We start from the raw sequence: 26,598 nt of genomic DNA on the forward strand, positions 1-26,598 counted from the left end.
GGGAGAGCCTGGGGAGCTTCCTCTCAGCGGAGCTGTGGAGAGAAAATGGCGCTGGTGAGTGCTGAGGAAGAAGCCCCGCCCCCTCAGCGGCGGGCTTCTGTCCCGCGATTTTGTGTAAAATAATGGCGGGGGCTCATGCATATAAACAGTACCCAACTGTATATATGCCCTTTTATGCCAAGAGGTACTTAATTGCTGCCCAGGGCGCCCCCCCCTGCGCCCTGCACCCTACAGTGACCGGAGTGTGTGGGTTTGATGTGGGAGCAATGGCGCACAGCTGCAGTGCTGTGCGCTACCTCATATGAAGACTGGAGTTTTCTGCCGCCGCTTTTGACGTCTTCTTGCTTCACACGCCGGCTTCTGGCTCTGCGAGGGGGACGGCGGCGCAACTCCGGGATCGGACGACCAAGGGTGCGTTCCTGTGTTCGATCCCTCTGGAGCTAATGGTGTCCAGTAGCCTAAGAAGCATGACCTATCCGCAGTTAATAGGTCTGCTTCTCTCCCCTCAGTCCCACGTAGCAGAGAGCCTGTTGCCAGCAGATCTCTCTGAAAATAAAAAATCCTAACAAAATACTTTCTTATTAGCAAGCTCAGGAGAGCTCACTAAAGTGCACCCAGCTCGGCCGGGCACAGATTCTAACTGAGGTCTGGAGGAGGGGCATAGAGGGAGGAGCCAGTGCACACCAGTAGTCCTAATTCTTTCTTAAAGTGCCCTGTCTCCTGCGGAGCCCGTCTATTCCCCATGGTCCTTACGGAGTCCCCAGCATCCACTAGGACGTTAGTGAAATTCTGATATTTCCTATATAGGAGCAACAGCTTCATCAGTAAGGTGTGTGCTTCCAGTGTAATAGGTCGTGGTTTCTTATCCTGGGTATGACACTTGTAAAATGTGTATAATAAAGAGGGTGTGATTTGTAAGGTGCATGGACCAGTGAGGAAGTCGGCCACTGAAAAGACAGCGGCAGCTATCAATTAACTTAATTCAATGGTGTCACAGAATGGGAGGAGAGGTGCCCCCCTTCAGAGCAGGAGCCCGGCGGCAGATAACTCCGTTGCCTCCCAGCACACACACACACACACACACGTTAAGCACAATTAACCAACAGAGCCCTCTAGGGAGACACAGAGTTATGAGGAAACCAGCCACACAGTGCCCCCCCCCCCCCCCCTTTGTGGAGGAGCTGCGCTTCCCTGCCAGCGTTTTCAGTGTGAGCTGCAGAGAGAAAATGGTGCTGGTGAGCTGCTGGATCCGCTCATAGTGAAGCCCAGCCCCCTTAATGGCGTGCGGTCTTCCCGTTTTTTTAGACTGGCTGAGGTAATTTGTGTATGCTTAATAGTGGGTTAGAACCCCTGTAAGCTAGTGGTGCCAGTATGGGTACTTGTAGTTGCTTCAGCTCGCCCCTCAATATGGATACACACCTCACAGCATGTTACTCTGAAGCCTGGAGCCGCAGCCTGTCAGCACTGCGTTCCTACCCTTGTGCCACCATTACCGCAGGCGAACCGCTAACCGGGACGCCGGTGTTCTACTCACCACTCTTCTTTCTTCTGGCTGTTAGGGGTGGCGATGTGCTGCGGGAGGGTACGCTCGCCGTGGTGGGGCTTGCGAATGACTCCCTCAGGAGCTCAGTGTGCTGTCAGCGGAGAAACGGGACCATTAACTTCAGGAAGTTGGGCCGTTCTCCCCACTATGTCCCACGAAGCAGGCAGGCTGGTGCCACCCAGCCCTGCCTGAAAATAAAAATAGAAAAATAAATGAAGAAAACTCTCCAGGAGCTTCCATAAGCGTGACCGGCTCCTCTGGGCACATTTTCTAAACGGAGTCTGGTAGGAGGGGCATAGAGGGAGGAGCCAGCCCACATTATTAATTTCTATCAGTGCCCATGGCTCCTAGTGGACCCGTCTATACCCCATGGTATTAATGTGGACCCCAGTATCCTCTAGGACGTTAGAGAAATGTTATTTTTCGAATTGTGTGGAATGCAGTTTTCACGCAAAACACATCAAATATACAAAGTATATTTGTTCTGTCAACATTTTTTTTTTTTGTTACTATTATTAATGTGATACCAATTCAGTCAGCATCACCTTGTTCTGTACCTCACCAATTCCATACCAGATGCTAGTGCTGGAAATTGGAATACTTCATGCCCAATTTGTAATGCTACATATGTTGTCAGCACATCACGTTCTGAACGCCCAAAAGAGCATAAAAACAGATATAAACATAGATTTTTTTTCCAGAGCTTGTATATACCGAGATAGTTTTCACAATCCGAATCAAGTCAGGCAGGTATTGCACTACTGTATACTGTTGCATAATTACGTCTTTACATATATGTTGAATTGCAAGAAAGTGTAAACTATGCATGTTTAAAAAATATAGCAACCCTTAAATCTCGGCTATGTACACAGCTCAGCTTCCTCCTTGCTGACAGCTAACGAGCAACCAGGAGACGAGACAGAGGGCATTCTAGTAATGTTCGCCACAGAGTTATGGGATGTGTAGTTCCATTACAGATGGAACATCAGAGGTGAGAAACCAAATCGAACTATAAGGCCCACAATGCACTGCAAAGTTATCACATGGCAAATAATAGCCAATCAGTGTGATGTGTCTATTTCTATATCTAACCAGACCCAGAATCCCAGACAGTCCATAATACACATCACAGCAGGTTCCCATGTTCCTTCTAGCGCCATATCAGTATAGCAGTAATTTAAGTGTGAAATAGAAATATATCTCTATAATGATTTATTAAAGTTTAGAGAAAGATAAAGTGGGGAGAGATAAAGTACTAACCAATCAGCTGCTGTAGTTTTTCAAACAGCCTGTTACATGGCAGTTACGAACTGATTGTCTGGTACTGTACGTGTATCTCTCCACTTTATCTCTCTTCAAGATTTGATACATCTCCCCCTTAAGTGGACCCATACACTAGAACGATATGTCTGAAGCTGAAGTCGGAGGTGACTTCCCTTGAACTCTCCCGGGAGTGGTTACATACGATTCCAAACGATTTGGTACATTTTGCATGCACTATATCGTAAGTGATCCCAGCCATGCCTGCGGGAACCGACATATCACGAGTGCAGCACTAATGATCTAGGGGAGCCGATCCGACCCTCACGGGAACGCGCATCGGATCGGATTGGAAACACCTCCAAAATGCCCGATTTCACCCGATATATCAGCCCAAATGCCCGAAATTGGCTGAAATCGGGCATTATCGTTCTAGTGTATGGGGCCCTTTAGTCATTAACATGAAACTAGAATGTGGATTTTTATTTTATTTTTTTAAATATAAGCATGACACTTTTTACACTGAGTTTATACAGCATACCTGGTCTCCTCTCCAGAAGAAGCCCGGACAGGAGACACTGCAGGACACTATGGGTCGGGCTAGCTCGTCGTTCAGCCCTGCCCCCATCATGGTGAATTTGCATCATATAGCCCTCCCCCTGTATATGGAGCTGCGAATCCCAGGTATAATCTCATACCTCCCAACATGACCCTCTCCAGGACGGAAAAAAATCTCTGCTTCAGGAATTTCCACTTAATTTATGATTGCAGGCACCTGTTTTGAACAGGTTAATAGATAAGAAAGGTGTTTCAGCACAGGTGATGGCAATCATAAATGAAGAGGGAATTCCAGGAGCAGAGCATTCTGTCCCTCCTGGAGAGGGTCATGTTCGGAGATATGTGATCTCCAAAACCTTGCCGCTTTACTAGGAAGTAGGCGGGATGCACTAGATTCGGCCACTATTCAGTGGGAGCCGGGTACTGCCCGAAAAACTGCGAGTCTCCCACACATGCCGGGTAGTAAGCAAGTATGGTATACAGTCATTCATATTTGAAAAATACAATAAATATCAATATCCTGCAGCTTCTGGTTTAGGCATACCTCCCAACATGACCCTCTCCAGGAGGGACACTATGCTCTGCTTCTGGACTTCTCTCTTAATTTAAGATTGCTGGCACCTGTGTTGAACAGGTTAATTGATAAGAAAGGTGTGTCAGCACAGGTGCTGGCAATCATAAATTAAGAGAAAAGTCCAGTAACAGAGCATTCTGTCCCTCCTGGAGAGGGTCATGTTGGGAGGTATGGTTTAGGGGCATGTTTAGTTATCTGGATTTGGTCTGTCAACTATAATTTCTTATTGGCGCTTATCACGGAAATAAGAAAATAAGGAACGTTGGGATGTACCATAGATTACATTCAATGGTTTGCATACATTTGTGATATTTTCAAATCGCACTCACGCAGGTTCTGTACTGCGCATGTGCATCTCTATGTAACGATGGTCGCAGTGTCATCTAAGCCACAACATGATTGATATGATGTGAATGTTTAGGGATGGAGAAAGGGCAGTGATGGCCAGGGTTTCAGAAAACAAGAGGACAACCAAGAGCCCTGGCTGTGTCCTAGGACGCAGCTTCATTAGTCCCGGCAGCATGAATACATGAGGGTTACTCAGATGTCCGATGTTGACACAGATGGTGTGGACACAGCAAGAGATCATAGAAGCTGTAGCTGAAGCTGTTAGCGACTGTACAATAGCATACATCTCTGAATCAGGCCTTGTGTTAAAAGCATACTTGCCTACCTGACCCTCTCCATGATTGCCATCACCTGTGGTGAGCTAGTTAATTGATAAGAAAGGTGTTTCACCACAGGTGATGGCAATCATACAGTACCAGGAAAGTCCAGGAACAGAGCATTTTCTCCCTCATGGAGAGGGTCAGGTAGGCAAGTATGGTTAAAAGTAAAGTGATCACTTTACTTCTGGGTTTGGTCCATAGCCATGCCACTGCGTGATCTGCTAACTGCACATTTGAAAACAAGAGAGAAACAATCGACTGCACTTGATTCGTTACAATACAATAAAATACAATACCTCTGAATCAGGCCCATGGTCGATATCAGTTATTTTGTCACACAGGCTGTAATATGACAGTAAACTATATAGGTACAATCAAAACTAATGTAATTGGGCTGCCCTATTATAGGCACACCTTTTCCCAGGATACACTCTCCATATGATTTTTGCCCTTTGTCACTTGTGTGATTATAGATCATGATAGTAATAATAATAATAGGGATGAGCGCATTTGGTTCTCGTTGAACAGAACCCACTGCAATCCGAGGCGGGATCCAAGTCCGGCTCCGGACTTCCTGCCTTACTAGGATCCCAAAGCGAGGCCAAATGTCATCTTTCCACTGTCGGATTCTCGCAGGTTTTGGATTCTATATAAGTCCCTGTGCATTGGCGCCATCTTCACTCCGGCTGTGGAAAGTGTACTGGACGGACGTGTCCGTCTCCAGTACTGTGTTGTCTGGTGTGGCGTGGGGCAGGTGCTCTATCTGCTGTATCTGAAAAAGGGGTGCTCTCTGCTGTATCTGAAAGGGGTGCTCTCTGTCTGCTGTATCTGAAAGGGGTGCTCTCTGTCTGCTGTATCTGAAAAAGGGGTGCTCTCTGCTGTATCTGAAAGGGGTGCTCTCTGTCTGCTGTATCTGAAAAAGGGGTGCTCCCTCTGTCAGCTGTATCTGAAAAATGGGTGTTCTCTGTCTGCTGTATCTGAAAAAGGGGTCCTTTCTCTGTCTGCTGTAGCTGAAAGAGGTGCTCTCTGTCTGCTGTAGCTGAAAGAGGTGCTCTCTGTCTGCTGTATCTGAAAGGGGTGCTCTCTCTGTCTGCTGTATCTGAAAGGGATGCTCTCTCTGTCTGCTGGAGCTGAAAGGGGTGCTTTCTCTGCTGTATCTGAAAGGGGTGCTTTCTCTGCTGTATATGAAAGAGGTGCTCTCTCTGTCTGCTGTATCTGAAAGGGGTGCTCTCTCTGTCTGCTGTATCTGAAAGGGGTGCTTTCTCTGCTGTATCTGAAAGGGGTGCTCTCTGTCTGCTGTATCTGAAAAAGGGGTCCTTTCTCTGTCTGCTGTAGCTGAAAGAGGTGCTCTCTCTGTCTGCTGTATCTGAAAGGGGTGCTCTCTCTGTCTGCTGTATCTGAAAGGGGTGCTTTCTCTGTCTGCTGGAGCTGAAAGGGGTGCGTTCTCTGCTGTATCTGAAAGGGCTGCTTTCTCTGCTGTATATGAAAGAGGTGCTCTCTCTGTCTGCTGTATCTGAAAGGGGTGCTCTCTCTGTCTGCTGTATCTGAAAGGGGTGCTTTCTCTGCTGTATATGAAAGAGGTGCTTTCTCTGCTGTATATGAAAGAGGTGCTCTTTCTGTCTGCTGTATCTGAAAGGGGTGCTTTCTCTGCTGTAGCTGAAAGAGGTGCTCTCTCTGTCTGCTGTATATGAAAGGGATGCTCTCTCTGTCTGCTGTATCTGAAAGGGATGCTCTCTCTGTCTGCTGTATCTGAAAGGGGTGCTTTCTCTGCTGTATCTGAAAGGGGTGCTTTCTCTGCTGTATATGAAAGGGGTGCTCTCTCTGTCTGCTGTATCTGAAAGGGATGCTCTCTCTGTCTGCTGGAGCTGAAAGGGGAGCTTTCTCTGCTGTATCTGAAAGGGGTGCTTTCTCTGCTGTATATGAAAGAGGTGCTCTCTCTGTCTGCTGTATCTGAAAGGGGTGCTCTCTCTGTCTGCTGTATCTGAAAGGGGTGCTTTCTCTGCTGTATCTGAAAGGGGTGCTCTCTGTCTGCTGTATCTGAAAGGGGTGCTCTCTGTCTGCTGTATCTGAAAAAGGGATGCTCCCTCTGTCAGCTGTATCTGAAAAAGGGGTCCTTTCTCTGTCTGCTGTAGCTGAAAGAGGTGCTCTCTCTGTCTGCTGTATCTGAAAGGGGTGCTCTCTCTGTCTGCTGTATCTGAAAGGGGTGCTTTCTCTGTCTGCTGGAGCTGAAAGGGGTGCTTTCTCTGCTGTATCTGAAAGGGGTGCTTTCTCTGCTGTATATGAAAGAGGTGCTCTCTCTCTGTCTGCTGTATCTGAAAGGGGTGCTCTCTCTGTCTGCTGTATCTGAAAGGGGTGCTCTCTCTGTCTGCTGTATCTGAAAGGGGTGCTCTCTCTGCTGTATATGAAAGAGGTGCTTTCTCTGCTGTATATGAAAGAGGTGCTCTCTCTGTCTGCTGTATCTGAAAGGGGTGCTTTCTCTGCTGTATATGAAAGAGGTGCTCTCTCTGTCTGCTGTATCTGAAAGGGATGCTCTCTCTGTCTGCTGTATCTGAAAGGGGTGCTCTCTCTGTCTGCTGTATCTGAAAGGGGTGCTCTCTCTGTCTGCTGTATCTGAAAGGGGTGCTCTCTGTCTGCTGTATCTGAAAGGGTGCTTTCTCTGTCTGCTGTAGCTGAAAGAGGTGCTCTCTCTGCTGCATCTGAAAGGTGTGCTCCCTCTGTCTGCTGTATCTGAAAGGGGTGCTCCCTCTGTCTGCTGTATCTGAAAGGGGTGCTCCCTCTGTCAGCTGTATCTGAAAGGGGTCCTTTCTCTGTCTGCTGTAGCTGAAAGAGGTGCTCTCTCTGTCTGCTGTATCTGAAAGGGGTGCTTTCTCGGCTGTATCTGAAAGGGGTGCTTTATCTGTCTGCTGTATCTGAAAGGGGTGCTTTCTCTGTCTGCTGCAGCTGAAAGAGGTGCTCTCTCTGTCTGCTGTATCTGAAAGGGGTGCTCTCTCTATCTGCTGTATCTGAAAGGGGTGCTTTCTCGGCTGTGTCTGAAAGGGGTGCTTTCTCTGTCTGCTGGAGCTGAAAGGGGTGCTTTCTCTGCTGTATCTGAAAGGGGTGCTTTCTCTGCTGTATATGAAAGAGGTGCTCTCTCTGTCTGCTGTATCTGAAAGGGGTGCTCTCTCTGTCTGCTGTATCTGAAAGGGGTGCTTTCTCTGCTGTATATGAAAGAGGTGCTTTCTCTGCTGTATATGAAAGAGGTGCTCTCTCTGTCTGCTGTATCTAAAAGGGGTGCTTTCTCTGCTGTATATGAAAGAGGTGCTCTCTCTGTCTGCTGTATCTGAAAGGGGTGCTCTCTCTGTCTGCTGTATCTAAAAGGGGTGCTTTCTCTGCTGTATATGAAAGAGGTGCTCTCTCTGTCTGCTGTATCTGAAAGGGGTGCTTTCTCTGCTGTATATGAAAGAGGTGCTCTCTCTGTCTGCTGTATCTGAAAGGGGTGCTCCCTCTGTCAGCTGTATCTGAAAAATGGGTGTTCTCTGTCTGCTGTATCTGAAAAAGGGGTCCTTTCTCTGTCTGCTGTAGCTGAAAGAGGTGCTCTCTCTGTCTGCTGTATCTGAAAGGGGTGCTCTCTCTGTCTGCTGTATCTGAAAGGGGTGCTTTCTCTGTCTGCTGGAGCTGAAAGGGGTGCTTTCTCTGCTGTATCTGAAAGGGGTGCTTTCTCTGCTGTATATGAAAGAGGTGCTCTCTCTCTGTCTGCTGTATCTGAAAGGGGTGCTCTCTGTCTGCTGTATCTGAAAGGGGTGCTCTCTCTGTCTGCTGTATCTGAAAGGGGTGCTTTCTCTGCTGTATATGAAAGAGGTGCTTTCTCTGCTGTATATGAAAGAGGTGCTCTCTCTGTCTGCTGTATCTGAAAGGGGTGCTTTCTCTGCTGTATATGAAAGAGGTGCTCTCTCTGTCTGCTGTAGCTGAAAGAGGTGCTCTCTCTGTCTGCTGTATCTGAAAGGGATGCTCTCTCTGTCTGCTGTATCTGAAAGGGTGCTTTCTCTGTCTGCTGTAGCTGAAAGAGGTGCTCTCTCTGCTGCATCTGAAAGGTGTGCTCCCTCTGTCTGCTGTATCTGAAAGGGGTGCTCCCTCTGTCTGCTGTATCTGAAAGGGGTGCTCCCTCTGTCAGCTGTATCTGAAAGGGGTCCTTTCTCTGTCTGCTGTAGCTGAAAGAGGTGCTCTCTCTGTCTGCTGTATCTGAAAGGGGTGCTTTCTCGGCTGTATCTGAAAGGGGTGCTTTATCTGTCTGCTGTATCTGAAAGGGGTGCTTTCTCTGTCTGCTGCAGCTGAAAGAGGTGCTCTCTCTGTCTGCTGTATCTGAAAGGGGTGCTCTCTCTATCTGCTGTGTCTGAAAGGGGTGCTTTCTCGGCTGTGTCTGAAAGGGGTGCTTTCTCTGTCTGCTGGAGCTGAAAGGGGTGCTTTCTCTGCTGTATCTGAAAGGGGTGCTTTCTCTGCTGTATATGAAAGAGGTGCTTTCTCTGCTGTATATGAAAGAGGTGCTCTCTGTCTGCTGTATCTAAAAGGGGTGCTTTCTCTGCTGTATATGAAAGAGGTGCTCTCTCTGTCTGCTGTATCTGAAAGGGGTGCTCTCTCTGTCTGCTGTATCTGAAAGGGGTGCTTTCTCTGCTGTATATGAAAGAGGTGCTTTCTCTGCTGTATATGAAAGAGGTGCTTTCTCTGCTGTATATGAAAGAGGTGCTCTCTCTGTCTGCTGTATCTGAAAGGGGTGCTTTCTCTGCTGTATATGAAAGAGGTGCTCTCTCTGTCTGCTGTATCTGAAAGGGGTGCTCTCTCTGTCTGCTGTATCTGAAAGGGGTGCTTTCTCTGCTGTATATGAAAGAGGTGCTTTCTCTGCTGTATATGAAAGAGGTGCTCTCTCTGTCTGCTGTATCTGAAAGGGGTGCTTTCTCTGCTGTATATGAAAGAGGTGCTCTCTCTGTCTGCTGTATCTGAAAGGGGTGCTTTCTCTGCTGTAGCTGAAAGGGGTGCTCTCTCTGTCTGCTGGATCTGAAAGAGGTGCTCTCTCTGTCTGCTGTATCTGAAAGGGGTGCTCTCTGTCTGCTGTATCTGAAAGGGTGCTTTCTCTGTCTGCTTTAGCTGAAAGAGGTGCTCTCTCTGCTGTATCTGAAAGGTGTGCTCCCTCTGTCTGCTGTATCTGAAAGGGGTGCTCCCTCTGTCTGCTGTATCTGAAAGGGGTGCTCCCTCTGTCTGCTGTATCTGAAAGGGGTCCTTTCTCTGTCTGCTGTAGCTAAAAGAGGTGCTCTCTCTGTCTGCTGTATCTGAAAGGGGTGCTTTCTCGGCTGTATCTGAAAGGGGTGCTTTATCTGTCTGCTGTATCTGAAAGGGGTGCTTACTCTGTCTGCTGGATCTGAAAGGGCTGCTCTCTCTGCTGTATCTGAAAGGGGTGCTTTCTCTGCTGTATATGAAAGAGGTGCTCTCTCTGTCTGCTGTATCTGAAAGGGGTGCTCTCTGTCTGCTGTATCTGAAAAAGGGGTGCTCCCTCTGTCTGCTGTATCTGAAAAAGGGGTCCTTTCTCTGTCTGCTGTAGCTGAAAGAGGTGCTCTCTCTGTCTGCTGTATCTGAAAGGGGTGCTCTCTCTGTCTGCTGTATCTGAAAGGGATGCTCTCTCTGTCTGCTGTATCTGAAAGGGATGCTCTCTCTGTCTGCTGTATCTGAAAGGGATGCTCTCTCTGTCTGCTGTATCTGAAAGGGGTGCTCTCTGTCTGCTGTAGCTGAAAGAGGTGCTCTCTCTGCTGTATCTGAAAGGTGTGCTCCCTCTGTCTGCTGTATCTGAAAGGGGTGCTCCCTCTGTCAGCTGTATCTGAAAGGAGTCCTTTCTCTGTCTGCTGTATCTGAAAGAGCTGCTCTCTCTGTCTGCTGTATCTGAAAGGGGTGCTTTCTCGGCTGTATCTGAAAGGGGTGCTTTCTCTGTCTGCTGGAGCTGAAAGGGGTGCTCTCTCTGCTGTATCTGAAAGGGGTGCTCTCTCTGCTGTATATGAAAGAGGTGCTCTCTCTGTCTGCTGTATCTGAAAGGGGTGCTCCCTCTGTCAGCTTTATCTGAAAAAGGGGTGCTCTCTCTGTCTGCTGTATCTGAAAGGGGTCCTTTCTCTGTCTGCTGTAGCTGAAAGAGGTGCTCTCTGTCTGCTGTATCTGAAAGGGGTGCTCTCTCTGTCTGCTGTATCTGAAAGGGGTGCTTTCTCTGCTGTATCTGAAAGGGGTGCTCTCTGTCTGCTGTATCTGAAAGGGGTGCTCTCTGTCTGCTGTATCTGAAAAAGGGATGCTCCCTCTGTCAGCTGTATCTGAAAAATGGGTGTTCTCTGTCTGCTGTATCTGAAAAAGGGGTCCTTTCTCTGTCTGCTGTAGCTGAAAGAGGTGCTCTCTCTGTCTGCTGTATCTGAAAGGGGTGCTCTCTCTGTCTGCTGTATCTGAAAGGGGTGCTTTCTCTGTCTGCTGGAGCTGAAAGGGGTGCTTTCTCTGCTGTATCTGAAAGGGGTGCTTTCTCTGCTGTATATGAAAGAGGTGCTCTCTCTCTGTCTGCTGTATCTGAAAGGGGTGCTCTCTCTGTCTGCTGTATCTGAAAGGGGTGCTCTCTCTGTCTGCTGTATCTGAAAGGGGTGCTCTCTCTGCTGTATATGAAAGAGGTGCTTTCTCTGCTGTATATGAAAGAGGTGCTCTCTCTGTCTGCTGTATCTGAAAGGGGTGCTTTCTCTGCTGTATATGAAAGAGGTGCTCTCTCTGTCTGCTGTATCTGAAAGGGATGCTCTCTCTGTCTGCTGTATCTGAAAGGGGTGCTCTCTGTCTGCTGTATCTGAAAGGGTGCTTTCTCTGTCTGCTGTAGCTGAAAGAGGTGCTCTCTCTGCTGCATCTGAAAGGTGTGCTCCCTCTGTCTGCTGTATCTGAAAGGGGTGCTCCCTCTGTCTGCTGTATCTGAAAGGGGTGCTCCCTCTGTCAGCTGTATCTGAAAGGGGTCCTTTCTCTGTCTGCTGTAGCTGAAAGAGGTGCTCTCTCTGTCTGCTGTATCTGAAAGGGGTGCTTTCTCGGCTGTATCTGAAAGGGGTGCTTTATCTGTCTGCTGTATCTGAAAGGGGTGCTTTCTCTGTCTGCTGCAGCTGAAAGAGGTGCTCTCTCTGTCTGCTGTATCTGAAAGGGGTGCTCTCTCTATCTGCTGTATCTGAAAGGGGTGCTTTCTCGGCTGTGTCTGAAAGGGGTGCTTTCTCTGTCTGCTGGAGCTGAAAGGGGTGCTTTCTCTGCTGTATCTGAAAGGGGTGCTTTCTCTGCTGTATATGAAAGAGGTGCTCTCTCTGTCTGCTGTATCTGAAAGGGGTGCTCTCTCTGTCTGCTGTATCTGAAAGGGGTGCTTTCTCTGCTGTATATGAAAGAGGTGTTTTCTCTGCTGTATATGAAAGAGGTGCTCTCTCTGTCTGCTGTATCTAAAAGGGGTGCTTTCTCTGCTGTATATGAAAGAGGTGCTCTCTCTGTCTGCTGTATCTGAAAGGGGTGCTCTCTCTGTCTGCTGTATCTAAAAGGGGTGCTTTCTCTGCTGTATATGAAAGAGGTGCTCTCTCTGTCTGCTGTATCTGAAAGGGGTGCTTTCTCTGCTGTATATGAAAGAGGTGCTCTCTCTGTCTGCTGTATCTGAAAGGGGTGCTCCCTCTGTCAGCTGTATCTGAAAAATGGGTGTTCTCTGTCTGCTGTATCTGAAAAAGGGGTCCTTTCTCTGTCTGCTGTAGCTGAAAGAGGTGCTCTCTCTGTCTGCTGTATCTGAAAGGGGTGCTCTCTCTGTCTGCTGTATCTGAAAGGGGTGCTTTCTCTGTCTGCTGGAGCTGAAAGGGGTGCTTTCTCTGCTGTATCTGAAAGGGGTGCTTTCTCTGCTGTATATGAAAGAGGTGCTCTCTCTCTGTCTGCTGTATCTGAAAGGGGTGCTCTCTGTCTGCTGTATCTGAAAGGGGTGCTCTCTCTGTCTGCTGTATCTGAAAGGGGTGCTTTCTCTGCTGTATATGAAAGAGGTGCTTTCTCTGCTGTATATGAAAGAGGTGCTCTCTCTGTCTGCTGTATCTGAAAGGGGTGCTTTCTCTGCTGTAGCTGAAAGAGGTGCTCTCTCTGTCTGCTGTATCTGAAAGGGATGCTCTCTCTGTCTGCTGTATCTGAAAGGGTGCTTTCTCTGTCTGCTGTAGCTGAAAGAGGTGCTCTCTCTGCTGCATCTGAAAGGTGTGCTCCCTCTGTCTGCTGTATCTGAAAGGGGTGCTCCCTCTGTCTGCTGTATCTGAAAGGGGTGCTCCCTCTGTCAGCTGTATCTGAAAGGGGTCCTTTCTCTGTCTGCTGTAGCTGAAAGAGGTGCTCTCTCTGTCTGCTGTATCTGAAAGGGGTGCTTTCTCGGCTGTATCTGAAAGGGGTGCTTTATCTGTCTGCTGTATCTGAAAGGGGTGCTTTCTCTGTCTGCTGCAGCTGAAAGAGGTGCTCTCTCTGTCTGCTGTATCTGAAAGGGGTGCTTTCTCGGCTGTGTCTGAAAGGGGTGCTTTCTCTGTCTGCTGGAGCTGAAAGGGTTGCTTTCTCTGCTGTATCTGAAAGGGGTGCTTTCTCTGCTGTATATGAAAGAGGTGCTTTCTCTGCTGTATATGAAAGAGGTGCTCTCTGTCTGCTGTATCTAAAAGGGGTGCTTTCTCTGCTGTATATGAAAGAGGTGCTCTCTCTGTCTGCTGTATCTGAAAGGGGTGCTCTCTCTGTCTGCTGTATCTGAAAGGGGTGCTTTCTCTGCTGTATATGAAAGAGGTGCTTTCTCTGCTGTATATGAAAGAGGTGCTCTCTCTGTCTGCTGTATCTGAAAGGGGTGCTTTCTCTGCTGTATATGAAAGAGGTGCTCTCTCTGTCTGCTGTATCTGAAAGGGGTGCTCTCTCTGTCTGCTGTATCTGAAAGGGGTGCTTTCTCTGCTGTATATGAAAGAGGTGCTTTCTCTGCTGTATATGAAAGAGGTGCTCTCTCTGTCTGCTGTATCTGAAAGGGGTGCTTTCTCTGCTGTATATGAAAGAGGTGCTCTCTCTGTCTGCTGTATCTGAAAGGGGTGCTTTCTCTGCTGTAGCTGAAAGGGGTGCTCTCTCTGTCTGCTGGATCTGAAAGAGGTGCTCTCTCTGTCTGCTGTATCTGAAAGGGGTGCTCTCTGTCTGCTGTATCTGAAAGGGTGCTTTCTCTGTCTGCTTTAGCTGAAAGAGGTGCTCTCTCTGCTGTATCTGAAAGGTGTGCTCCCTCTGTCTGCTGTATCTGAAAGGGGTGCTCCCTCTGTCTGCTGTATCTGAAAGGGGTGCTCCCTCTGTCTGCTGTATCTGAAAGGGGTCCTTTCTCTGTCTGCTGTAGCTAAAAGAGGTGCTCTCTCTGTCTGCTGTATCTGAAAGGGGTGCTTTCTCGGCTGTATCTGAAAGGGGTGCTTTATCTGTCTGCTGTATCTGAAAGGGGTGCTTACTCTGTCTGCTGGATCTGAAAGGGCTGCTCTCTCTGCTGTATCTGAAAGGGGTGCTTTCTCTGCTGTATATGAAAGAGGTGCTTTCTCTGTCTGCTGTATCTGAAAGGGGTGCTCTCTCTGTCTGCTGTATCTGAAAGGGGTGCTTTCTCTGCTGTATATGAAAGAGGTGCTCTCTCTGTCTGCTGTATCTGAAAGGGGTGCTCTCTGTCTGCTGTATCTGAAAAAGGGGTGCTCCCTCTGTCTGCTGTATCTGAAAAAGGGGTCCTTTCTCTGTCTGCTGTAGCTGAAAGAGGTGCTCTCTCTGTCTGCTGTATCTGAAAGGGGTGCTCTCTCTGTCTGCTGTATCTGAAAGGGATGCTCTCTCTGTCTGCTGTATCTGAAAGGGATGCTCTCTCTGTCTGCTGTATCTGAAAGGGATGCTCTCTCTGTCTGCTGTATCTGAAAGGGGTGCTCTCTGTCTGCTGTAGCTGAAAGAGGTGCTCTCTCTGCTGTATCTGAAAGGTGTGCTCCCTCTGTCTGCTGTATCTGAAAGGGGTGCTCCCTCTGTCAGCTGTATCTGAAAGGAGTCCTTTCTCTGTCTGCTGTATCTGAAAGAGCTGCTCTCTCTGTCTGCTGTATCTGAAAGGGGTGCTTTCTCGGCTGTATCTGAAAGGGGTGCTTTCTCTGTCTGCTGGAGCTGAAAGGGGTGCTCTCTCTGCTGTATCTGAAAGGGGTGCTCTCTCTGCTGTATATGAAAGAGGTGCTCTCTCTGTCTGCTGTATCTGAAAGGGGTGCTCCCTCTGTCAGCTTTATCTGAAAAAGGGGTGCTCTCTCTGTCTGCTGTATCTGAAAGGGGTCCTTTCTCTGTCTGCTGTAGCTGAAAGAGGTGCTCTCTGTCTGCTGTATCTGAAAGGGGTGCTCTCTCTGTCTGCTGTATCTGAAAGGGGTGCTTTCTCTGCTGTATATGAAAGAGGTGCTCTCTCTGTCTGCTGTATCTGAAAAGGGTGCTCCCTCTGTCAGCTTTATCTGAAAAAGGGGTGCTCTCTGTCTGCTGTATCTGAAAGGGGTCCTTTCTCTGTCTGCTGTAGCTGAAAGAGGTGCTCTCTGTCTGCTGTATCTGAAAGGGTGCTTTCTCTGTCTGCTGTAGCTGAAAGAGGTGCTCTCTCTGCTGTATCTGAAAGGTGTGCTCCCTCTGTCTGCTGTATCTGAAAGGGGTGCTCCCTCTGTCTGCTGTATCTGAAAGGGGTGCTCCCTCTGTCTGCTGTATCTGAAAGGGGTCCTTTCTCTGTCTGATGTAGCTGAAAGAGGTGCTCTCTCTGTCTGCTGTATCTGAAAGGGGTGCTTTCTCGGCTGTATCTGAAAGGGGTGCTTTATCTGTCTGCTGTATCTGAAAGGGGAGCTTTCTCTGTCTGCTGGATCTGAAAGGGGTGCTCTCTCTGCTGTATCTGAAAGGGGTGCTTTCTCTGATGTATATGAAAGAGGTGCTCTCTCTGTCTGCTGTATCTGAAAGGGGTGCTCTCTGTCTGCTGTATCTGAAAGGGGTGCTTTCTCTGCTGTATATGAAAGAGGTGCTCTCTCTGTCTGCTGTATCTGAAAGGGGTGCTCTCTGTCTGCTGTATCTGAAAAAGGGGTGCTCCCTCTGTCTGCTGTATCTGAAAAAGGGGTCCTTTCTCTGTCTGCTGTAGCTGAAAGAGGTGCTCTCTCTGTCTGCTGTATCTGAAAGGGGTGCTCTCTCCGTCTGCTGTATCTGAAAGGGATGCTCTCTCTGTCTGCTGTATCTGAAAGGGGTGCTCTCTCTGTCTGCTGTATCTGAAAGGGGTGCTCTCTGTCTGCTGTATCTGAAAGGGGTGCTCTCTCTGCTGTATCTGAAAGGTGTGCTCCCTCTGTCTGCTGTATCTGAAAGGGGTGCTCCCTCTGTCAGCTGTATCTGAAAGGAGTCCTTTCTCTGTCTGCTGTATCTGAAAGAGCTGCTCTCTCTGTCTGCTGTATCTGAAAGGGGTGCTTTCTCGGCTGTATCTGAAAGGGGTGCTTTATCTGTCTGCTGTATCTGAAAGGGGTGCTTTCTCTGCTGTATATGAAAGAGGTGCTTTCTCTGCTATATATGAAAGAGGTGCTCTCTCTGTCTGCTGTATCTGAAAGGGGTGCTTTCTCTGCTGTATATGAAAGAGGTGCTCTCTCTGTCTGCTGTATCTGAAAGGGGTGCTCCCTCTGTCAGCTGTATCTGAAAAATGGGTGTTCTCTGTCTGCTGTATCTGAAAAAGGGGTCCTTTCTCTGTCTGCTGTAGCTGAAAGAGGTGCTCTCTCTGTCTGCTGTATCTGAAAGGGGTGCTCTCTCTGTCTGCTGTATCTGAAAGGGTGCTTTCTCTGTCTGCTGTAGCTGAAAGAGGTGCTCTCTCTGCTGCATCTGAAAGGTGTGCTCCCTCTGTCTGCTGTATCTGAAAGGGGTGCTCCCTCTGTCTGCTGTATCTGAAAGGGGTGCTCCCTCTGTCAGCTGTATCTGAAAGGGGTCCTTTCTCTGTCTGCTGTAGCTGAAAGAGGTGCTCTCTCTGTCTGCTGTATCTGAAAGGGGTGCTTTCTCGGCTGTATCTGAAAGGGGTGCTTTATCTGTCTGCTGTATCTGAAAGGGGTGCTTTCTCTGTCTGCTGCAGCTGAAAGAGGTGCTCTCTCTGTCTGCTGTATCTGAAAGGGGTGCTCTCTCTATCTGCTGTGTCTGAAAGGGGTGCTTTCTCGGCTGTGTCTGAAAGGGGTGCTTTCTCTGTCTGCTGGAGCTGAAAGGGGTGCTTTCTCTGCTGTATCTGAAAGGGGTGCTTTCTCTGCTGTATATGAAAGAGGTGCTCTCTCTGTCTGCTGTATCTGAAAGGGGTGCTCTCTCTGTCTGCTGTATCTGAAAGGGGTGCTTTCTCTGCTGTATATGAAAGAGGTGCTTTCTCTGCTGTATATGAAAGAGGTGCTCTCTCTGTCTGCTGTATCTAAAAGGGGTGCTTTCTCTGCTGTATATGAAAGAGGTGCTCTCTCTGTCTGCTGTATCTGAAAGGGGTGCTCTCTCTGTCTGCTGTATCTGAAAGGGGTGCTCTCTCTGTCTGCTGTATCTGAAAGAGGTGCTTTCTCTGCTGTATATGAAAGAGGTGCTCTCTCTGTCTGCTGTATCTGAAAGGGGTGCTTTCTCTGCTGTATCTGAAAGGGGTGCTCTCTCTGTCTGCTGTATCTGAAAGGGGTGCTTTCTCTGCTGTATATGAAAGAGGTGCTTTCTCTGCTGTATATGAAAGAGGTGCTCTCTCTGTCTGCTGTATCTGAAAGGGGTGCTTTCTCTGCTGTATATGAAAGAGGTGCTCTCTCTGTCTGCTGTATCTGAAAGGGGTGCTTTCTCTGCTGTATCTGAAAGGGGTGCTCTCTCTGTCTGCTGTATCTGAAAGGGGTGCTTTCTCTGCTGTAGCTGAAAGGGGTGCTCTCTCTGTCTGCTGGATCTGAAAGAGGTGCTCTCTCTGTCTGCTGTATCTGAAAGGGGTGCTCTCTCTGTCTGCTGTATCTGAAAGGGTGCTTTCTCTGTCTGCTTTAGCTGAAAGAGGTGCTCTCTCTGCTGTATCTGAAAGGTGTGCTCCCTCTGTCTGCTGTATCTGAAAGGGGTGCTCCCTCTGTCTGCTGTAGCTGAAAGGGGTGCTCCCTCTGTCAGCTGTATCTGAAAGGGGTCCTTTCTCTGTCTGCTGTAGCTAAAAGAGGTGCTCTCTCTGTCTGCTGTATCTGAAAGGGGTGCTTTCTCGGCTGTATCTGAAAGGGGTGCTTTATCTGTCTGCTGTATCTGAAAGGGGTGCTTTCTCTGTCTGCTGGATCTGAAAGGGGTGCTCTCTCTGCTGTATCTGAAAGGGGTGCTTTCTCTGCTGTATATGAAAGAGGTGCTTTCTCTGTCTGCTGTATCTGAAAGGGGTGCTTTCTCTGCTGTATATGAAAGAGGTGCTCTCTCTGTCTGCTGTATCTGAAAGGGGTGCTCTCTGTCTGCTGTATCTGAAAAAGGGGTGCTCCCTCTGTCTGCTGTATCTGAAAAAGGGGTCCTTTCTCTGTCTGCTGTAGCTGAAAGAGGTGCTCTCTCTGTCTGCTGTATCTGAAAGGGGTGCTCCCTCTGTCAGCTTTATCTGAAAAAGGGGTGCTCTCTCTGTCTGCTGTATCTGAAAGGGGTCCTTTCTCTGTCTGCTGTAGCTGAAAGAGGTGCTCTCTGTCTGCTGTATCTGAAAGGGGTGCTCTCTCTGTCTGCTGTATCTGAAAGGGGTGCTTTCTCTGCTGTATATGAAAGAGGTGCTCTCTCTGTCTGCTGTATCTGAAAAGGGTGCTCCCTCTGTCAGCTTTATCTGAAAAAGGGGTGCTCTCTGTCTGCTGTATCTGAAAGGGGTCCTTTCTCTGTCTGCTGTAGCTGAAAGAGGTGCTCTCTGTCTGCTGTATCTGAAAGGGTGCTTTCTCTGTCTGCTGTAGCTGAAAGAGGTGCTCTCTCTGCTGTATCTGAAAGGTGTGCTCCCTCTGTCTGCTGTATCTGAAAGGGGTGCTTTCTCTGCTGTATGTGAAAGAGGTGCTCTCTCTGTCTGCTGTATCTGAAAGGGATGCTCTCTCTGTCTGCTGTATCTGAAAGGGGTGCTTTCTCTGCTGTATATGAAAGAGGTGCTCTCTCTGTCTGCTGTATCTGAAAGGGGTGCTCCCTCTGTCAGCTGTATCTGAAAAAGGGGTGCTCTCTCTGTCTGCTGTATCTGAAAGGGATGCTCTCTCTGTCTGCTGTATCTGAAAGGGATGCTTTCTCTGTCTGCTGTAGCTGAAAGAGGTGCTCTCTCTGCTGTATATGAAAGGTGTGCTCCCTCTGTCTGCTGTATCTGAAAGGGGTGCTCCCTCTGTCTGCTGTATCTGAAAGGGGAGCTTTCTCGGCTGTATCTGAAAGGGGTGCTTTATCTGTCTGCTGTATCTGAAAGGGGTGCTTTCTCTGTCTGCTGGAGCTGAAAGGGGTGCTTTCTCTGCTGGAGCTGAAAGGGGTGCTTTCTCTGCTGTATCTGAAAGAGGTGCTCTCTCTGTCTGCTGTATCTGAAAGGGGTGCTCTCTCTGTCTGCTGTATCTGAAAGGGGTGCTTTCTCTGCTGTATATGAAAGAGGTGCTCTCTCTGTCTGCTGTATCTGAAAGGGGTGCTCTCTCTGTCTGCTGTATCTGAAAGGGGTGCTTTCTCTGCTGTATATGAAAGAGGTGCTTTCTCTGCTGTATATGAAAGAGGTGCTCTCTCTGTCTGCTGTAGCTGAAAGGGGTGCTCTCTCTGTCTGCTGTAGCTGAAAGAGGTGCTCTCTCTGTCTGCTGTATCTGAAAGGGATGCTCTCTCTGTCTGCTGTATCTGAAAGGGGTGCTCTCTGTCTGCTGTATCTGAAAGGGTGCTTTCTCTGTCTGCTGTAGCTGAAAGAGGTGCTCTCTCTGCTGTATCTGAAAGGTGTGCTCCCTCTGTCTGCTGTATCTGAAAGGGGTGCTCCCTCTGTCTGATGTAGCTGAAAGAGGTGCTCTCTCTGTCTGCTGTATCTGAAAGGGGTGCTTTCTCGGCTGTATCTGAAAGGGGTGCTTTATCTGTCTGCTGTATCTGAAAGGGGAGCTTTCTCTGTCTACTGGATCTGAAAGGGGTGCTCTCTCTGCTGTATCTGAAAGGGGTGCTTTCTCTGCTGTATATGAAAGAGGTGCTCTCTCTGTCTGCTGTATCTGAAAGGGGTGCTCTCTGTCTGCTGTATCTGAAAAAGGGGTGCTCCCTCTGTCTGCTGTATCTGAAAAAGGGGTCCTTTCTCTGTCTGCTGTAGCTGAAAGAGGTGCTCTCTCTGTCTGCTGTATCTGAAAGGGATGCTCTCTCTGTCTGCTGTATCTGAAAGGGGTGCTCTCTCTGTCTGCTGTATCTGAAAGGGGTGCTCTCTCTGCTGTATCTGAAAGAGGTGCTCTCTCTGCTGTATCTGAAAGGTGTGCTCCCTCTGTCTGCTGTATCTGAAAGGGGTGCTCCCTCTGTCAGCTGTATCTGAAAGGGGTGCTCCCTCTGTCTGCTGTATCTGAAAGAGCTGCTCTCTCTGTCTGCTGTATCTGAAAGGGGTGCTTTCTCGGCTGTATCTGAAAGGGGTGCTTTATCTGTCTGCTGTATCTGAAAGGGGTGCTTTCTCTGTCTGCTGGAGCTGAAAGGGGTGCTCTCTCTGCTGTATCTGAAAGGGGTGCTTTCTCTGCTGTATATGAAAGAGGTGCTCTCTCTGTCTGCTGTATCTGAAAGGGGTGCTCCCTCTGTCAGCTTTATCTGAAAAAGGGGTGCTCTCTGTCTGCTGTATCTGAAAGGGGTCCTTTCTCTGTCTGCTGTAGCTGAAAGAGGTGCTCTCTGTCTGCTGTATCTGAAAGGGTGCTTTCTCTGTCTGCTGTAGCTGAAAGAGGTGCTCTCTCTGCTGTATCTGAAAGGTGTGCTCCCTCTGTCTGCTGTATCTGAAAGGGGTGCTTTCTCTGCTGTATGTGAAAGAGGTGCTCTCTCTGTCTGCTGTATCTGAAAGGGGTGCTCTCTCTGTCTGCTGTATCTGAAAGGGGTGCTTTCTCTGCTGTATATGAAAGAGGTGTTCTCTCTGTCTGCTGTATCTGAAAGGGGTGCTCCCTCTGTCAGCTGTATCTGAAAAAGGGGTGCTCTCTCTGTCTGCTGTATCTGAAAGGGATGCTCTCTCTGTCTGCTGTATCTGAAAGGGGTGCTCTCTGTCTGCTGTATCTGAAAGGGTGCTTTCTCTGTCTGCTGTAGCTGAAAGAGGTGCTCTCTCTGCTGTATCTGAAAGGTGTGCTCCCTCTGTCTGCTGTATCTGAAAGGGGTGCTCCCTCTGTCTGCTGTATCTGAAAGGGGTGCTCCCTCTGTCTGCTGTATCTGAAAGGGGTGCTCCCTCTGTCTGCTGTATCTGAAAGGGGAGCTTTCTCGGCTGTATCTGAAAGGGGTGCTTTATCTGTCTGCTGTATCTGAAAGGGGTGCTTTCTCTGTCTGCTGGAGCTGAAAGGGGTGCTTTCTCTGCTGTATCTGAAAGGGGTGCTTTCTCTGCTGTATCTGAAAGAGGTGCTCTCTCTGTCTGCTGTATCTGAAAGGGGTGCTCTCTCTGTCTGCTGTATCTGAAAGGGGTGCTTTCTCTGCTGTATCTGAAAGGGGTGCTCTCTCTGTCTGCTGTATCTGAAAGGGGTGCTTTCTCTGCTGTATATGAAAGAGGTGCTTTCTCTGCTGTATATGAAAGAGGTGCTCTCTCTGTCTGCTGTAGCTGAAAGGGGTGCTCTCTCTGTCTGCTGTAGCTGAAAGAGGTGCTCTCTCTGTCTGCTGTATCTGAAAGGGATGCTCTCTCTGTCTGCTGTATCTGAAAGGGGTGCTCTCTGTCTGCTGTATCTGAAAGGGTGCTTTCTCTGTCTGCTGTAGCTGAAAGAGGTGCTCTCTCTGCTGTATCTGAAAGGTGTGCTCCCTCTGTCTGCTGTATCTGAAAGGGGTGCTCCCTCTGTCTGATGTAGCTGAAAGAGGTGCTCTCTCTGTCTGCTGTATCTGAAAGGGGTGCTTTCTCGGCTGTATCTGAAAGGGGTGCTTTATCTGTCTGCTGTATCTGAAAGGGGAGCTTTCTCTGTCTACTGGATCTGAAAGGGGTGCTCTCTCTGCTGTATCTGAAAGGGGTGCTTTCTCTGCTGTATATGAAAGAGGTGCTCTCTCTGTCTGCTGTATCTGAAAGGGGTGCTCTCTGTCTGCTGTATCTGAAAAAGGGGTGCTCCCTCTGTCTGCTGTATCTGAAAAAGGGGTCCTTTCTCTGTCTGCTGTAGCTGAAAGAGGTGCTCTCTCTGTCTGCTGTATCTGAAAGGGGTGCTCTCTCTGTCTGCTGTATCTGAAAGGGATGCTCTCTCTGTCTGCTGTATCTGAAAGGGGTGCTCTCTCTGTCTGCTGTATCTGAAAGGGGTGCTCTCTGTCTGCTGTATCTGAAAGAGGTGCTCTCTCTGCTGTATCTGAAAGGTGTGCTCCCTCTGTCTGCTGTATCTGAAAGGGGTGCTCCCTCTGTCAGCTGTATCTGAAAGGGGTGCTCCCTCTGTCTGCTGTATCTGAAAGAGCTGCTCTCTCTGTCTGCTGTATCTGAAAGGGGTGCTTTCTCGGCTGTATCTGAAAGGGGTGCTTTATCTGTCTGCTGTATCTGAAAGGGGTGCTTTCTCTGTCTGCTGGAGCTGAAAGGGGTGCTCTCTCTGCTGTATCTGAAAGGGGTGCTTTCTCTGCTGTATATGAAAGAGGTGCTCTCTCTGTCTGCTGTATCTGAAAGGGGTGCTCCCTCTGTCAGCTTTATCTGAAAAAGGGGTGCTCTCTGTCTGCTGTATCTGAAAGGGGTCCTTTCTCTGTCTGCTGTAGCTGAAAGAGGTGCTCTCTGTCTGCTGTATCTGAAAGGGTGCTTTCTCTGTCTGCTGTAGCTGAAAGAGGTGCTCTCTCTGCTGTATCTGAAAGGTGTGCTCCCTCTGTCTGCTGTATCTGAAAGGGGTGCTTTCTCTGCTGTATGTGAAAGAGGTGCTCTCTCTGTCTGCTGTATCTGAAAGGGGTGCTCTCTCTGTCTGCTGTATCTGAAAGGGGTGCTTTCTCTGCTGTATATGAAAGAGGTGTTCTCTCTGTCTGCTGTATCTGAAAGGGGTGCTCCCTCTGTCAGCTGTATCTGAAAAAGGGGTGCTCTCTCTGTCTGCTGTATCTGAAAGGGATGCTCTCTCTGTCTGCTGTATCTGAAAGGGGTGCTCTCTGTCTGCTGTATCTGAAAGGGTGCTTTCTCTGTCTGCTGTAGCTGAAAGAGGTGCTCTCTCTGCTGTATCTGAAAGGTGTGCTCCCTCTGTCTGCTGTATCTGAAAGGGGTGCTCCCTCTGTCTGCTGTATCTGAAAGGGGTGCTCCCTCTATCTGCTGTATCTGAAAGGGGTGCTTTCTCGGCTGTATCTGAAAGGGGTGCTTTATCTGTCTGCTGTATCTGAAAGGGGTGCTTTCTCTGTCTGCTGGAGCTGAAAGGGGTGCTTTCTCTGTCTGCTGGAGCTGAAAGGGGTGCTTTCTCTGCTGTATCTGAAAGGGGTGCTTTCTCTGCTGTATCTGAAAGAGGTGCTCTCTCTGTCTGCTGTATCTGAAAGGGGTGCTCTCTCTGTCTGCTGTATCTGAAAGGGGTGCTTTCTCTGCTGTATATGAAAGAGGTGCTCTCTCTGTCTGCTGTATCTGAAAGGGGTGCTCTCTCTGTCTGCTGTATCTGAAAGGGGTGCTTTCTCTGCTGTATATGAAAGAGGTGCTCTCTGTCTACTGTAGCTGAAAGAGGTGCTCTCTCTGTCTGCTGTAGCTGAAAGAGGTGCTCTCTCTGTCTGCTGTAGCTGAAAGGGTGCTTTCTCTGTCTGCTGTAGCTGAAAGAGGTGCTCTCTCTGCTGTATCTGAAAGGTGTGCTCCCTCTGTCTGCTGTATGTGAAAGGGGTGCTCCCTCTGTCTGCTGTATCTGAAAGGGGTGCTCCCTCTGTCAGCTGTATCTGAAAGGGGTCCTTTCTCTGTCTGCTGTAGCTGAAAAAGGTGCTCTCTCTGTCTGCTGTATCTGAAAGGGGTGCTTTCTCGGCTGTATCTGAAAGGGGTGCTTTATCTGTCTGCTGTATCTGAAAGGGGTGCTCTCTCTGTCTGCTGGAGCTGAAAGGGGTGCTCTCTCTGCTGTATCTGAAAGGGGTGCTTTCTCTGCTGTATATGAAAGAGGTGCTCTCTCTGTCTGCTGTATCTGAAAGGGGTGCTCTCTCTGTCTGCTGTATCTGAAAGGGGTGCTTTCTCTGCTGTATATGAAAGAGGTGCTCTCTCTATCTGCTGTATCTGAAAGGGGTGCTCTCTGTCTGCTGTATCTGAAAGGGGTGCTCCCTCTGTCTGCTGTATCTGAAAGGGGTGCTCCCTCTGTCAGCTGTATCTGAAAGGGGTGCTCCCTCTGTCTGCTGTAGCTGAAAGAGGTGCTCTCTCTGTCTGCTGTATCTGAAAGGGGTGCTCTCTCTGTCTGCTGTATCTGAAAGGGGTGCTTTCTCTGTCTGCTGGAGCTGAAAGGGGTGCTTTCTCTGCTGTATATGAAAGAGGTGCTCTCTCTCTGTCTGCTGTATCTGAAAGGGGTGCTCTCTCTGTCTGCTGTATCTGAAAGGGGTGCTCTCTCTGTCTGCTGTATCTGAAAGGGGTGCTTTCTCTGCTGTATATGAAAGAGGTGCTTTCTCTGCTGTATATGAAAGAGGTGCTCTCTGTCTGCTGTATCTGAAAGGGGTGCTTTCTCTGCTGTATATGAAAGAGGTGCTCTCTCTGTCTGCTGTAGCTGAAAGAGGTGCTCTCTCTGTCTGCTGCATCTGAAAGGTGTGCTCCCTCTGTCTGCTGTATCTGAAAGGGGTGCTCCCTCTGTCTGCTGTATCTGAAAGGGGTGCTCCCTCTGTCAGCTGTATCTGAAAGGGGTCCTTTCTCTGTCTGCTGTAGCTGAAAGAGGTGCTCTCTCTGTCTGCTGTATCTGAAAGGGGTGCTTTCTCGGCTGTATCTGAAAGGGGTGCTTTATCTGTCTGCTGTATCTGAAAGGGGTCCTTTCTCTGTCTGCTGTATCTGAAAGGGGTGCTCTCTCTATCTGCTGTGTCTGAAAGGGGTGCTTTCTCGGCTGTGTCTGAAAGGGGTGCTTTCTCTGTCTGCTGGAGCTTAAAGGGGTGCTTTCTCTGCTGTATCTGAAAGGGGTGCTTTCTCTGCTGTATCTGAAAGGGGTGCTCTCTCTGTCTGCTGTATCTGAAAGGGGTGCTCTCTCTGTCTGCTGTATCTGAAAGGGGTGCTTTCTCTGCTGTATATGAAAGAGGTGCTTTCTCTGCTGTATATGAAAGAGGTGCTCTCTCTGTCTGCTGTATCTAAAAGGGGTGCTTTCTCTGCTGTATATGAAAGAGGTGCTCTCTCTGTCTGCTGTATCTGAAAGGGGTGCTCTCTCTGTCTGCTGTATCTGAAAGGGGTGCTTTCTCTGCTGTATATGAAAGAGGTGCTTTCTCTGCTGTATATGAAAGAGGTGCTCTCTCTGTCTGCTGTATCTGAAAGGGGTGCTTTCTCTGCTGTATATGAAAGAGGTGCTCTCTCTGTCTGCTGTATCTGAAAGGGGTGCTCTCTCTGTCTGCTGTATCTGAAAGGGGTGCTTTCTCTGCTGTATATGAAAGAGGTGCTTTCTCTGCTGTATATGAAAGAGGTGCTCTCTCTGTCTGCTGTATCTGAAAGGGGTGCTTTCTCTGCTGTATCTGAAAGGGGTGCTCTCTGTCTGCTGTATCTGAAAGGGTGCTTTCTCTGTCTGCTTTAGCTGAAAGAGGTGCTCTCTCTGCTGTATCTGAAAGGTGTGCTCCCTCTGTCTGCTGTATCTGAAAGGGGTACTCCCTCTGTCTGCTGTATCTGAAAGGGGTGCTCCCTCTGTCAGCTGTATCTGAAAGGGGTCCTTTCTCTGTCTGCTGTAGCTAAAAGAGGTGCTCTCTCTGTCTGCTGTATCTGAATGGGGTGCTTTCTCGGCTGTATCTGAAAGGGGTGCTTTATCTGTCTGCTGTATCTGAAAGGGGTGCTTTCTCTGTCTGCTGGATCTGAAAGGGCTGCTCTCTCTGCTGTATCTGAAAGGGGTGCTTTCTCTGCTGTATATGAAAGAGGTGCTTTCTCTGTCTGCTGTATCTGAAAGGGGTGCTCTCTCTGTCTGCTGTATCTGAAAGGGGTGCTTTCTCTGCTGTATATGAAAGAGGTGCTCTCTCTGTCTGCTGTATCTGAAAGGGGTGCTCTCTGTCTGCTGTATCTGAAAAAGGGGTGCTCCCTCTGTCTGCTGTATCTGAAAAAGGGGTCCTTTCTCTGTCTGCTGTAGCTGAAAGAGGTGCTCTCTCTGTCTGCTGTATCTGAAAGGGGTGCTTTCTCTGCTGTATCTGAAAGGGGTGCTCTCTCTGTCTGCTGTATCTGAAAGGGATGCTCTCTCTGTCTGCTGTATCTGCAAGGGGTGCTCTCTCTGTCTGCTGTATCTGAAAGGGGTGCTCTCTGTCTGCTGTAGCTGAAAGAGGTGCTCTCTCTGCTGTATCTGAAAGGTGTGCTCCCTCTGTCTGCTGTATCTGAAAGGGGTGCTCCCTCTGTCAGCTGTATCTGAAAGGAGTCCTTTCTCTGTCTGCTGTATCTGAAAGAGCTGCTCTCTCTGTCTGCTGTATCTGAAAGGGGTGCTTTCTCGGCTGTATCTGAAAGGGGTGCTTTCTCTGTCTGCTGGAGCTGAAAGGGGTGCTCTCTCTGCTGTATCTGAAAGGGGTGCTTTCTCTGCTGTATATGAAAGAGGTGCTCTCTCTGTCTGCTGTATCTGAAAGGGGTGCTCCCTCTGTCAGCTTTATCTGAAAAAGGGGTGCTCTCTCTGTCTGCTGTATCTGAAAGGGGTCCTTTCTCTGTCTGCTGTAGCTGAAAGAGGTGCTCTCTGTCTGCTGTATCTGAAAGGGGTGCTCTCTCTGTCTGCTGTATCTGAAAGGGGTGCTTTCTCTGCTGTATATGAAAGAGGTGCTCTCTCTGTCTGCTGTATCTGAAAAGGGTG

The 26,598-nt window shown here is 48.9% G+C and overlaps 1 protein-coding gene across 7 annotated transcripts in view; it reads right to left on the reverse strand.

The window, feature by feature from the left end:
• The window catches only part of SHOC1 (shortage in chiasmata 1), a 642,525-nt gene that overhangs the window by 605,477 nt on the left and 10,450 nt on the right, over window positions 1-26,598 (reverse strand). For 5 of the 7 annotated variants that reach the window (XM_063914690.1, XM_063914693.1, XM_063914689.1 and 2 more), the window contains exon 1: window positions 2,391-2,468. The exons of 1 other annotated variant lie outside the window; for it this stretch is intronic. The gene's annotated coding sequence lies outside the window, so the exon portion shown is untranslated. Of the gene's footprint in view, window positions 1-2,257; window positions 2,469-26,598 lie in introns of those variants that run through there. One more of the 7 variants, XM_063914687.1, reaches the window with a different exon arrangement.

This window comes from Pseudophryne corroboree, chromosome 1 (assembly GCF_028390025.1).
Source record: "Pseudophryne corroboree isolate aPseCor3 chromosome 1, aPseCor3.hap2, whole genome shotgun sequence".
Classification (NCBI taxonomy): domain Eukaryota; kingdom Metazoa; phylum Chordata; class Amphibia; order Anura; family Myobatrachidae; genus Pseudophryne; species Pseudophryne corroboree.